We start from the raw sequence: 14,042 nt of genomic DNA, 5'->3' as shown, positions 1-14,042 counted from the left end.
CATCTGAGGAATACATTGCATTGGGGAGAAATTCAATTGTCAGGTAGAATAGATTCACTCTGATAGGCCGTCGTCCCATTTACGCAACAGCACCACCACTCCACCTCCGAGATCAACAAAGTCCCTGAAAAATAAGAGCCCAGCAGTGGCTTTCGTGGATATCAGTGCGGTCCTATCCCGAGCACTTTTGAGAACAAACCAAACGAGCTTCGGTCTCCAGCAAAACCTCTTCAAATATTCAGGCGTCGCCACGCGCTTTTCTTCCTCCTCGCTCTCTTTTCTCGACCGCGCACGCCCCGGGCCTCGTTCCGTTCACTTTAAATCGCAGCGACGAGTGGCGGAGGTGGCACAGTCAGACGCTGTCCTCGCGTTCGCCGACGGAGCAAACTGTCGTTATGCAGGCCGCTTGATGCGCGCCGCGCCCGCAGAGCGGGGTAGAAATAAGGTCGGACGCGAAAGCGAGAAGGCCTCCCTTTGGGTCCTTCTATCTTGGCCGGTCCTTATGCAAAGCCGATACAGCCTCCCTGTTGCTGGAATCCATTCAAACGAAGGCGCAACAGGACACCTTCGCGCGATGCCCAGAATCGGTTTCCATTGTCAGTACGCGGTCTTTGTAGAAGCGGAGACGAGAATATCGGGTCCTTTTTTTCTTCCTTCCTTTTCTCTTTTTTTTTTTCTAGGCAGACTACGTTGCCGCGGGCTGACCTGTTCGGTGGCTACTGCGCAGCAGCTGCCACCTTCACAGCAGCCGAGAGGTGTGTGCCGATCGAACGCACCGCCTTCCAAGTGCGGGGGAGACACCACCGCATAGCTTCTACATTTGGTGAAGAAACTGCGGTACATAAGAACCTTGGCTGGCATTGTGAAAGGACTCTCGCGACCTGGCGTGGATGCGCACTTAGGGCGGTCGGAGGCAGAAGCCACGCAAAACAGCGACACTGGTGTGGGTGAAGAAAGAGGAACGGAGGAATGGATCCCGATGCCCGAGCAGCAGTTGCATGCAGTTCGCTTGATGCAGGTGTACGTGTTACTCCAACGCCGATTTAAGACGCGGGGACCACTTTTACGAAGTTGTACTCTTGCGTAAGGTCGATCTGTGACACAGCTGTGAAGCCCGTGCCCCGATCGACTGCAATGTCCAACAAGGCGACAGCGTAAGATGTCTGTACCCTGTGAAGTGCGCCCAGAAGCCATGTATGACCAAGGGTCTGAGAAGATCCCAGGTCATTCTACTACATCGAATTCGAACGGGCTCTGCTCGTACTCCTGCCTGGATGCATAAGACGGGCTTGTCAGCGTCTCCGCTATGTTCTATATGTGGTGTGTGGGGGGATATAGAACATTATATTATGTACTGCTCAGAGTACAACGCGGAAAGATATGTGATGTTCGCTTCCTTCAAGAGGACAAGAGCTCTTCACAGTACAGTTCAGGACATTATCTACCCTAGTGCAAACCAGACGTGCAGAAGAGAGGCTTCACGCCTTCGTTTAACATTCCTGCAGGACACTGATCTTGACTATAACTGCTGACAGCAGGGATGGTCTATGGTCTTCTGTGATTTAACGTGGGCGTAGATAGTGCCTTCTGGAGTGGTCTATGTTATTCTGCGAGTGACTGTGTGCATGGATGGTGGCTCTCTAATGGACTGTGTTCTACTGTGACTGAATATGTGTATAGATAGTGACTTCTGGAGTGGATAATGTTGTGCTGTGAGTGAATGTGTGCATAGATGGTGACTGCGGGAGTGGCCTATGTTCTATTATAAGAGACTGTGTGCGTAGCGGGGCAGATCTGACCGGTGTTAGGACATTATTAACATATAAGTGACGCTACGGTGGAGCAATTGCCGGAAGAATAAGCAAGGCTAATTCCACCTGTAGCATACAACAACTCAACTCAACTCAACTCTAGGATGTCTCGGAGCGATGGATATACTTCATGCAGGGGAAATTTTTGAAACCGGGCCCGTGGTGCCGAGGCCGTACTCGTGCTTCTAGCATTAGATTCATTGCTGCGGATTAGATGCCCCAGAAAAGAAAATTCTCTTTGGTGGAGTGCTGGTTTTCTATGTCACTGAGAACTCACACGAGCTTTACCTTTACAGTTACGATCCTTCGTGGAAGGATGGCAACAGTATTTCTAGACGAGAAAAAATAGCGTGCACTGGAGGGGTTGTTTTGCCTGCAAGCTTTACGAAAACTTGTGTATTTTAGCACGATGGAGGTAAAATTTGTTGGGCCACAGCGTCAACGGTTACTGCGTTTTTGAAACTCTAAAAACTGTTATGCACATTACTTACCGTGGGCTACGTGCCTCTCTGTAAATAAGGAGGCTGACAGTAATAGTTAACCGTTCAATAATAGTTCCCCATCCTAATGGATGGGGAACTGTATTCTAATGCGCTACACCGCTGGTAATACTATGCCGAAAGCATCGCTTTTCTATGTTCAAAAGCCTTTGTTTTTTAAATTTCAGGACATCTTAGATGAAACCGCTGGTATATTTCTGCAGTTCTTTTATCGCCCGGTAACCTGGTACGCCTGGTTGTGAGTATCAATCTGTAACGTAAAACGGTTCGTTGTGCTCGAATTTAGGCGTAGCTCAGCGCTTTTAGTAGTTCATTGGCACTCATGGCGCGTTGAGAATACATGAAAAGGATAGAACTCAGATTTTTTCACTGGATCCAGAGTGTATCATGTTTTGACCTTGGGATAAGGTTACCAGGAAATAGCCTCTGCAGTGTCTACATTGTAATTTCCTAATAGTGGAATATTTTTCCTTCTTTGCTTGGTTATGATGCTTGAAGCTGGGGAAGATTCGCAAAGTGCTTGATGACAGCCTGCGAGCACGCTAATAGCCCAATATGCTTCACTCCCATTACCCCGGTGCTCTCCGCCGACGAGTCATAAATTGCCTTACTCAAGTGTTCCGTCCCCGCTAAATTTCACATTTATAAAAATGCATGCTGACATTGATTGCTCCAGCCTAGGTCCCTGACCAAGGCACTTATTTCCAGAATACTTGAAATCCTTCGCTCAGGTACTTCATTCCAGACTGCGTGGAATCCGAGGCCAGATTCCCGGTGGTGTCCAAATCTGCCGGTATGCAAGATCGTTTCGTTGTCCACTGCAGTGGTTAAGATGCCATGCTGTACTTCTACCGAGCACAAGGTTCCGGGTTCGACCCCAGCCGAGGCGACCACATTCCCACAGAGGAGAAGTGCAGAACCGCCTAACTACAAAGTTTTTCGCGCGCTTTTAAAAAGACCCGGGTGGTCGAATATTAAGAATGGTTCGCTAATGGCAGGCACATTGGTCAGGCACAATAGCCAAGAACACTGCATAAGGCGCCGCGCCGCTTAATCACGAGCCGCCGCTCCTGCTTGCTGAAGCATATGGGAACACTTTTGCGAACTCGGCCCCTTTATTCAGTAAAAGGTCGGAAGGGCCGCCGGAGCCTTTCCTTGACTTCTTCGGCGTACTTTTGGCGAGTGTGTCCGTGAAGCTTTCCGGGAGCTCGCATGAATAGGCAGTGTGCAGAAGACAGAGTGAAAGGAACAAAATAAGTGCCGCTGCACTGCCAGTCGTCAATTCCGGTCACGAAATTCTCGAGCACACGCGCGCGTCTGATTTGAACGAGACAATAGAGGCCCTCAATTTCCCAGCGGCAACACATCTGCCGTAGCAAAGAGCCCTCACGCAATAAATCGTCATTTTCCCTTCTTTCGAAAAGCCACCCTTGCGGCACCAGGTCCAACAAAGGACATTTAGACATGACGAGCTTCCGGGGACCGAAAGCGCACCGCTTCGACGTGATCGAGAGCCGCAACTTGTTGGAACGCATCCAGGAAAAGGTAAAAGCTCGATAAGGCAGAACGCAAGCGGGAACACTCGCGATCGGGAAAATGAAACAGCGGCAAGAGTCGAGTCCCCACTTTCGCGGGGAACAAACAGCCGAAAACGAAGCGGCGCATGGAAGAAACAACAACGCAACATGAAAGAGCGGACGGCTGCGCAGAATGATCTTTCAGGGTCCATGCTGAATGCAGCGCCGCCTCAGCAGCCGGGGAGAATGAGACACTTTCCCGGGAGAGCCGTCTTCGTTGCTTGCTGCCTGTGCGAGAGCTCGCTTTCACCGTTCTCTTCGTTTTTCTGCCGTTCATCTCCGCCTCTTTCTTCCCTTTCGTTTTCTTCTCCGGACGGAATGTGTATTTCTGTCTGCGCGCGTGCTCGAACGTTTGCGTGCGTGCGTGCGCGGTGTATGTGTGCGCTGTACGCCGTCCTTTGGTGAAGGGACCGAGAGGACCCGGCCGTCATCACAGCGGCTCTTGAAGCGGCGCGCCAGTCGGCAGCTAATCCCGCCAAGAGACAGAGAATCAGCAACCGGCCGGAAGGCCACGCTCTGCCTCGGACTTAATCACCCTTTTCCGCCGCTCCATTACGGCGCGGGACTGCAGGCGCACAGCCGGTCCCGCGGCGCTGCTGCAGTATAGCCCCGCCGCCAGGCGCGGCAGCCACGGAGAGCGCTGCGCCGCAGCCGGTTCATCTACCGCGACTTCGCGCGCGCGTGCTTCTTCTGCGTGCAGTGGGCCTCGTTGCGCTGGCCCCTCCCGCGATTATTTACTTTCCCCTGCACGCGTTATTCTTTCCCCAAATGGACAGGCGCAACGAGCCCCTCGGGCGACACGCGCGCCGCCTGCTGCCCACGCGCACGAACGCACACGCGACGCAATTACGCAGGGCGCGCGCCGGCAAATAAACGCCACCGTCGGGCCCTTCTTCCTTGCCGCCTATAGCGACAGGCCCCCAATCCACAACCGTTCACTGCCACCTCCCCTTAAACCCGGCGCTCTCTACCTACGAGTTATATAAATTGCCTCACTCAAGTGTTCCGTCCCCGCTAAATTTCGCTCTCACCTGATGAGGGGCGAAACCCCGGTTCAGTGGCTTCTACAACCCTGGCAGGCAGATTGAACCCGTCCCGGCACTTCATTTAAATGACCCCCGCGGCTTAAACTTCCTGAAACGGATTTAGCTTTAATCCGTAAAAGCTGTGGCAGCACACCACGCTCCTTCCCCGGTGCGTCTGCTCCCCTCAGACGAGGGCAGCACCGGACGACGGATCCCGTGGAACAGTGAACTGGGAGGATCGCCCGCCGCCATTTATGCGGCGCGCGCCATTGTCGTCTCTCCCGCCCACACGACATAGAGAGCCGCTTTTCCGAGAATCGCTGTCAGGTACTCATTCTTCAAAAAGGAGTTCTCGAATTGCGCAAGAAGGGCTTCACAACACCGCCAGAAAATTGGACCCTTTTCGCTGGATGGCATTCTTCGCGAACGAAAAACAAAAAACAAAAATAAAGGCACCAGGGAAAAAATAACTGCGTTGCATCACATGCTTAATCTCATGCTATGGGAATGTTTCGGGCTTGAGACAAGAATATCTAGGCGAACCTGTCTTTATTTTTTTACCAAATACATTTTCGTTTTCTTTTTTTCTCTGGCCGCAAGGACACCGACAGGAGACGATAATAATAAACGTACTAAAGATTATTTCGTAGTCAAAGCAGTTAAGGCAAACAAATATGCTTCCAGTAACCGAACATTGGTGGGCAAGCCTCGTCGCGGCGAGTCCGTTACTCGCCTGCCGCCGGACGCTATCGTCGGCACGGACATAAGTGGGGAGATTGACACAGTATAGAGAGTCCTTTATTTTCTTGCAAAGGCCGATTTTAGCCGTTTGTTGCAACCAGAATATATTTATTAATTACCGGGTTAAACCCGATCTCTACCCTGAAAGTCCGTCTTGTAGAGAACGTAATTTTCCAGTGCACACGGCCGAAGACACTTCATGAAAACTAGGGGATATATTCTACTTATTCCAGAGGGCTGTTTCCGGTTAAAGGATGGTTTTAAACCTCTTTTATAACTTTATTCATTGCACGGCTTTGTTTAAGGCCGTGCTAAGAATAACAAGCGGCCAAAAATGCAGCAATTTATTGCTCTCACAAAAATAAGCGCTTTTAGTATACTCTATTTTGCTCCAAAAATTCACCAGATAAACCCCGAATATATTGAACCTTTTATTGAATAACCAGAGTCTTACCCGTATTTGAGCTAAAGAAATATCACCCCAATTTCACCCCCGCATTCTGGGAAAAAAAAAAAAAAACCTGATCAAGAGCTCTAAGTATAGTGAGCACGACATGCTCGTCCAAAGCTTGCGAAATCTAACAGCAGCTGAGCGTTAATATGCCTTGCGTTATCCTGTTATAGATTTTCTCCAGCTTTCTCGAAAACACTGTCTCTAAAGCTCGGCGGCCATGGTAATATGTCATACGCCATTTTTTATGCTCCACAGTGTACCGTTCCTGTGCTCTATAGACTAAAATTAGTGGGCTCTGTGCATGTCAAGGTCGAAAACAAGACAATAAACATTTTGTATGTGTATTTTCATATTTTTCTGGGAAGCATACAAAATGATGTAACGTAATTCAGACACGTTGTCAAGCAATGTATTACTCATGGATTATTTTAACTGCAGACGTCTTTACGCCAAGTTCCACTTGCAGCGCCTGGCCATGCATGCCCTCTGTTCGCGCCTGGTCCACTCAGGGTCAAAAAATCGTGCTGCGTACGAGGTATAACAGATTTATTGCCTTTTTTTTCTTTTTTAGGGTTAACCAGCCAATGGAGTTCCAAGGCTTGAAGTCAAGAGTGACGGAAGCCCGTCCGATTGGTACAGCACGTAAGGAAAAATTAACTTTAACAACGGGACCCTTGTTTACAGTGCACGCGAAACGTAGTAGCAATGCTTTAAATACGGCGCATGACAGAACCCATACATGTTGGATACACTGGTGGCAGATTTACATCGTTGCGATTTAGCGTATGCGCTGTAGTCTGAATAATCAATGTCTCGAGACAGAGCCGCGATGCTTCATGAAAACTGGCCTGTCCGCAGTCGATATTGTGGCTGGTAAATACCGAATGTTCGACCAACGCGCTCAAATCCACAGGCCGATTCCTCACATCGTTCTTATGTTCCCGCAGTCTTCTTTCAAGTTCCCTGTCTCGCCGATATGCACAGCTGCGCAACGGGAACATGGGGTTAGAGATAAGACACCTGGGAATTTTTCTTTCTTTACCTTGTCCTTCACCGGCCCTATTTCGGTCCTGAGCTTGCGGATCGGCACATGCGCAGTCTTAAGGTCATAGTAGTAGTATAGGTGCCAGCTTTTCACTGATTCCCGGAACGTGTGCGGGTGCAGGTCTCATTCTGAGTGCCAGGGGTCGGACGGAGCGCAGGATGGGTAAGTTGACGTTCCACAGAATCAATAAAAAGTCCAGGATAGCCGAAAATAGACACATTGCGACGCATGTACTTCGAGTCAGAAGTCTGGTCTTCTTATCTGGTGCAGATTATTTCCTGCCGCCGAAGGAGTGATGCAACCACGCTTTTGTGTGGTTTCATTCCTTGCCTCTGCCAACAATACTGACATTACTGACATTAGGAAAAATTACATTATTGACATTAGGGAAAATTCGAGCGCGAAATCCTCGAAGCGTTCCTCGTTAGTACGCAAGGGGATGATTGCATCAGCAATCCTTCTATCTCCCTTATGCACAAGGAACCAACCTTCCTTTCGCAACGGCGCTAGAGCAAGGCTTATCTTTAGAATGCAGTTTTTTGATGACTGAGCTGCGCATGCTTTGTCACCTTTTCCTGTGAGACTGTGTCCTTCAATAAAGCACAGTTGTTAGTCCAGTCGTCGTGTGTGTGCCCCGTCTCTTCGCTGTGTTCCGTCTTTTTACTCTTTTTTTTTCATGCTTTCCGATGTAAGGTAAAGGCATCCGATGCTTGTAGGACACAAAAGCAATCGTCCACGTACGTATCTCAGAAAATATTCGGGGGCAGGCGTGAACGATGCAAGAGCATGCCCAAAATATTGTCCAATATATCGGAAGCAGAGGCAGAGAAGTATTCTCAACATATGACTCCTGACTGGAGCGAGACAGTACTCGGGCAATTCCTCCGTACCATGGTGTACGTGCTGGACTGAAAACTTCGAAACCCAGTTTTTTTTTTCCACCCGTTTGTTGTACGTACTTAGCTGATTAGTTAACTCTTTTATTATTTTTTTGCCCAACATACGATACAAAGCACTGCTTATCGCACATACTGGCGAGCTCAGTCCCAACCCCTGCCGCTTGCGGTCCATGTGCTTACGCGCGTGACGGCCACTCTCACGCGGCTCTGCATCTGGTGCCCTTTATTCTCATGCGCTCAGGAACAACAAGTTCCTGAGCGCGGGACAATAAAGGTGTCGCAAGACACGAACTCATGTCTTGTGCCGCGACACACGGCAGGGCATTGATGTCATTTGTCGTATCTCTCAGTCCTGTCCGTGCTTTCTGCAATAGCCGAAGTGCGCTACCCAAACAGTGCATGGGTCTGGTTTCGTCTCTTAGTCTTCGCATTGGGAAGCAACGCGGACGGCGCCGCAATGTCCAAAAGGATTGGCACGCCCCGCAATCACGTGTTATCTAAAATGTACAAGGAGTAACACTCGACAATTGCACTAGCGATGCAAATTAACGTAATGCTGCTACCAGATGCTGGTCCACGCCGTGAAAGCATGGTTCACGATACTGATCCCGGCAAGACCGTCGCCAGCTGCGACTCTTCCTCTTGCTCTGCACACTGTGAAAGAACAAGAGTTTTTTAGGCAGCATCGACCGTGGCTTTGGTCCGTAGACAGCCACGCCCTCGTTATGCTGCCCGTATTTTCCACAATTTCAGCAAACACGGCACGCACAAAAAAAAAAAAAAAACTGCCGTGGAACTTGATCGTGCATGGTGCCCCGCTGTATTAAAGTTACCCACTTACAGCAGACCATATGTAGCATTTGATTCCTGTAAGTGTTCTATTGACATTGAAAAAATAGTAAAAACGGGGCCGAAACGTTACTTTTTAAGTTCGGCACGACGTCTGTCTACTGTGAATAACGGCGATTTGTACGGGACCCGTTAACACCTCCATATTAGACCGCCAGAAAGAATTTAATGCAGCTCCCTTTATTCTGGTGGTCACCTCGCGCTCGTTTTTTCTCTATCCACGTAGCTGAGTTGTCAACTTTCGTAACAGCCATAGCTTCTGCGACTAAGCGCACCTTCCTCCCCGGCCGCGATACTTTCGTAATACCTGCTTAAGTAAGAATCCTGAGCAAACACTTAGCGTGAGGCGCGTGTTTTCAGTCTACTTAGAAAAGCGTGTTTGGGCTAGAAGGATGTGATCGAGCTCTTTTGTGTGCCGTTCAAAAAATCTGCCCTTGAAAGCGACGTGTCAAGCCAGTTATAAATAGGAGAAGTAAGCATCAAGCCTTTGTTAGACACAGCACGCGGATTCTTGAGTATAATTTATTCAGCTCGAGGCGCGCGTGTGGACTCTGAGTGCCTCATACAGGGACATGTCAGTCAATGCTTGATCTCAACTATCAAGTCGATTTGATGTAGTGTGAAGGAGGTTACAGCGGGCACCAGGAGAAGTCTAATTTCGGAAGCCTCATAAATACTGCGGCGTTCTGCGTAACATTGTACAGGACGTTAGTAAAGGGCTGGAATTTCTAAAGACAACCTTCACAGCAGATAGAGAAACTGCAGAATTTTATGAGTGGCTGATTTCAGAGCCAGACAGATTCTAGTTTGCTGTAGATCAATCGATGGTCGGTCTGTCGGTCGGTCAAATAATCAGTCGTCGGTGGATCAACCAGCCCACTCCTCGTCGGTTTTCAACAATGGAGGGGATTCCGAAAAGTGATATCCGGCGAATTATTAAAGTGGCCAAGGATAAGATAATCAGAGCTTCACAGGTTTTTTTTTTTTCCACTGTAACAGGTACGCTGCTTCCCCAGCAACGTAGCTTTGGGCAGGAAGGGAATAACGTAAATGTCAAACTATCAGCCCGCGCATTTGCAGATCATTGTTATTGGACAATTAGGGATAGCAAGGACCAAGCGGACTGTTGTGGCGTTGTAAAAGCTTTGAGCACTGCAAAAGAGATAAAGCTAGAAAAGAAAATGCTTGGCACCTATTAGAACTACTGGTCTGGTTTGGTTTATGAGGTTTAACGTCCCAAAGCGACTAAGGCTATGAGAGACGCCGTAGTGGAGGGCTCCGGAAATTTCGACCACCTGGGATTCTTTAACGTGCACTGTCATCACACAGTACACGGGCCTCTAGAATTTGTCCTCCAAAGAAATTCAACCGCCGCGGCCGGGATCGAACCCGCGTCTTTCGGGTCAGCAGCCGAGCTCCATAACCACTGAGCCACCGCGGCGGCTATTAGAACTACTCACTGAAACTAGAGGGAAGGCTTGAAAATAAAAAATTGCAATCGCTTTGATCATTCAGACGGCTGGCGCGATTTTATTTTTGGACGTGTCCTTTCACTGTGTTGCTACCATAATGTAAAAAACAGAACAGTTCTGCGCGTCCCGTAAAAGGACAAAAAAAAAGTAATATAATTGCAGTTTGCACCGCCTAAATAATGTAACCTTCTAGCGAACCCTTGATGTACATGGGCGCCAGTCCTTTTTCTATTGCTTGATGCATTTTATTAATATCCGAGTTATTGTTTGCGGCGTGTCAAGTTCGTGCAATCAGTAAAAGCTGTGCCAAAGGCCTAGAATATGATTGCCTTTGATGACCATTTCCTTTTCTTTGCCTTTTTCTTATTGCGACAGAGAACAGTTTTCAAGCACCATTAAACTTATTTAACCTAAAACTACTCGACTATACACCACGCAAAATTGCCTGGAAGCTTGCACATGCATCGACACTTCACAGCACATCTTCAAACCTTTCATAAGGCAGCCGTTTATGTCAAAATGAAATTCAGTTCTGTGTACCGCTGTGTTTGGCGTCATATGAGCAAGAGCGGCCAGTGAACAGGTTTATCTTAGATTCGCTCAGGCTTTATTTGTCTCAGATTACTGTTGCATGCGTTTTCTTGAGAGCAGTGTATACTTTCCTTGCCCGCGGTGTTCCAAGAAGAGCACAGCCAAGACGGCGAGGCGTAAAAGAGGCTCGGTGTTGCGGGCTTGCCAGATTGAGTAGTGCGTTATGCGAGCAGGCCGTGCTGATCGAGTCACCTCCATGATCCCATTTCCTGAACGCGAACGAGGAGAGGCAGCGAGATGCCCAGCCGCATAAACAAGAGAAAGGCGTGCGGTCAGCCTGCAGAGAGGGTGGACGCGATTACCCACTCAGAGAAGACCAAGGGCCGAGCAGCCCAGGCACGAGGGCGACAAACAGAGATCGACGGATAGGCAGCCGGGCATCGAAAGAGGCATCCGCACTTTTGGCAAATAATCATTAGGCGTGAGGAGCGGGGCTTGCATGTCGGAAGCGTCGAGCGGATCCTCGTGTTAGCGCCCCGCACTACACACGCGCAACGTGCCAGGCTTGCGTACGGGGCTGCGCAAAACCCTTCGCTTTTGCCGCCGATAATACTGCCCTTCGCAGTTGCGTATAGAGCTCGCTGATTGGTGTCCCGAAAGGAATGGAGCGCGAACGCGACAAATGAATGACGGAGGGCGAGAGAAAATAAGAGGACAATATAGGGCGCCACCGAAGACAGAAAGAGAAAGGGAGAGAGAGAGAGAAAAAAGAAAACGAGAAAGAAGCCGGGCAGCGAAGCAGCCAGAACGGGTCATGCTGCTGCAGGACGACGAACGCGGAATCTGACGGTTCCGGAAATCCCTGGACCCGCCAATGGGTGTGCGTAATGAGCTCCAGCTGAAGACGAGCTGCTCTCCTCTTCTCCCGCGGGAGGGCTGGGGAGCGCAGTTTTGCTGTATCGGCTGCTTCCTTTCATCTTCCTTGTGTCACCCGCAGCGGCGCCTTAAAGTTAATTGGGGAGATTACAGGCGAGCAGCGGGAGCACGCTCCACGGACGGGCACAGCGCAATCAATATCGCATGCTCACCGCAGTGCGTGCTATACGTTTTTTCTACGTGTAGTGCCATGACATGGGAATTTCTATGTCAGAGGCAGAAACGAGAGATAGACAAAAATAAAAAGGAAGTTCGCTTGCCACCTTCATGCAAGTTATAAATTGAGCTCCTTCTGCATCACTCCGTATGTAGCGTTACGCTTCGCCGTTCGCAACTTAACCCTCAGGTTACAAAAAACTGCAGTGTGCGAATCGCCAGCGTTTCTCCTTATGATTTATTTTTCTTCCACAGCAGGAAAAGGGGCGATAAATAAACAGCGGGGCGAAGGCTAGTGTGGAGGTATTCCGTATAGGCCGTCCTTGTTCCTCTCGGTTTCACTCTACGAATGAAAGTTTAAGGAAAGGAAAAAAGAGACGAAATACTCTAAACTAAACTCGCGCAACAAATAAATACGTTCCAAAGACGGCAACATCTACCATCCAAAACAACGCCATGAGTTATGTAAGAACGGATCTCAGAATTTAGGAGGGAGCTCTAAGCACTGTACGACGGCCGTCTTGGAAGACTATGGCGGCATCTGAAATTTATAAAAGAGCAGCAACAAAGGCTGACGAGCTTCTGAGCGCCGCCCCAACACTCGTGAAAAAGTGCCGGCGTGCCTCGAGCATTTTCTTCGTATCTTTACGAGTATTGTTAAAGCGCTCGAGAATCGAAAACAGACATTTAGAGCTTCGGTTTTTTTTCTTCCCCGTGGAAATTAGATTACTTCTCATGAGACGCTATGCGAGGTGACTTTTCTCGCCACATAACTGGCATAGCCCCCGCGCCCTGCTCATCACCCCGTCGTTTACTCCGCGGTATAATGAACTTTTTTATTTTCTCAGAAGGCAGAAGGAAGCGACACCGGAAGGAATTAAAGTAATAAAATATAACTGTAATCTGCGACGAAGAAAGAATAACGATGAGAAGAGCAAAAATTGCGGCCTGACGAGCAACTAAGCTTACACTGCATGCGGACCACAAGACGATTACCCCTACCTATACGCTGCCTCGTCTTTTGTTTCGTTCAGCGCAGTGACGCCTATGGCAGTGCATGGAACCATTTCAGAAACATGTCTCCTTCGTTGTTCCCTTATGGGACCAGCGCCGCAAATATTGATAAGCACTGTCGATTACCATACAGACAGGGCGCAATTGATTCATCGTATCAGTGTGGCAGAAAGCGCCGGAGGAACCCGATGCTGGCCGCCATGGCGGGCGTGCCTTAAGGCCGGGATACATGGGCCGTTTTTTTTGACGAAATTCGCGCGGAAGAAAACGTTGCGCCGGCGCGACGCCCGGCTGGAGATACATGGAGCGTAGAAGCGGAGGCGCACCGCCGCGTATCCCTCGACGCGAAAGCAAATGTGATCAACAAGTGGGAACACCACTGCGCAGGGAGGTCTGTGAGAACAGTGACGCTGACCATTTTGTTAAAATCAGTAAAGTTTCACTTCGACACCATTGTACAAATTTTAGCATGCGCGCTTAAGTATCTATAAAGATTTGCGTGCTCGAATGCATGCCGTCGCGTACCTTTGGACGCCCGCTCAGCCGCGGACACCAGCGGCTGTGGTTTTCTTCGACACATTCGCTTCATGGAGGGAGCGCATGCATTCCGATCCAAGATTCGGCCGTGTTCTCCAAAAAAAGCGACATTTCAAGTCTGATGAAGCGTTTATTTTCACGACAGTAACATTTACGTGCCGAAATCACAGCGTAGCACGTCGGCTATGGCGGCCATGTTGGCGGCGGCAGGCAGAGGACCGGAAGAGCGGGCTTTCTGCGCTGCTATTGGCTCGCTTCAGCCACCGCTTCCGGTCTCACCGGACGCCGCGCGTCAAAATCTAGCTGGTCCTGATCGGCGGCGGCGGGCGTTTTTCTCGACGCCGGGCGTCAAATCTGCGCCGTCGGGCGAAAATCGACGACTCGCCGCGGTAAAAACGCTCCATTATACGCTCCATGTATTCCGGCCTTTACTTCGAATAGCGGGGACTGCTGCGAAGGAGCTTCATGTTCGCTAGAAAGACGCGCGGGCTGCGC

The 14,042-nt window shown here is 49.5% G+C and overlaps 1 protein-coding gene across 1 annotated transcript in view; it reads right to left on the bottom strand.

Moving 5' to 3' along the window:
• LOC149351799 (protein qui-1) overlaps positions 1-14,042 on the bottom strand; it is a 484,090-nt gene that overhangs the window by 310,273 nt on the left and 159,775 nt on the right. The gene's annotated exons all lie outside the window — the stretch shown is intronic.

This window comes from Amblyomma mixtum, chromosome 3 (genome assembly GCF_055824585.1).
Source record: "Amblyomma mixtum isolate Tamu chromosome 3, ASM5582458v1, whole genome shotgun sequence".
Classification (NCBI taxonomy): domain Eukaryota; kingdom Metazoa; phylum Arthropoda; class Arachnida; order Ixodida; family Ixodidae; genus Amblyomma; species Amblyomma mixtum.
The sequence above is the reverse complement of the archived record's forward strand: the minus strand, read 5'-3'. Positions and strand labels throughout refer to the sequence as shown.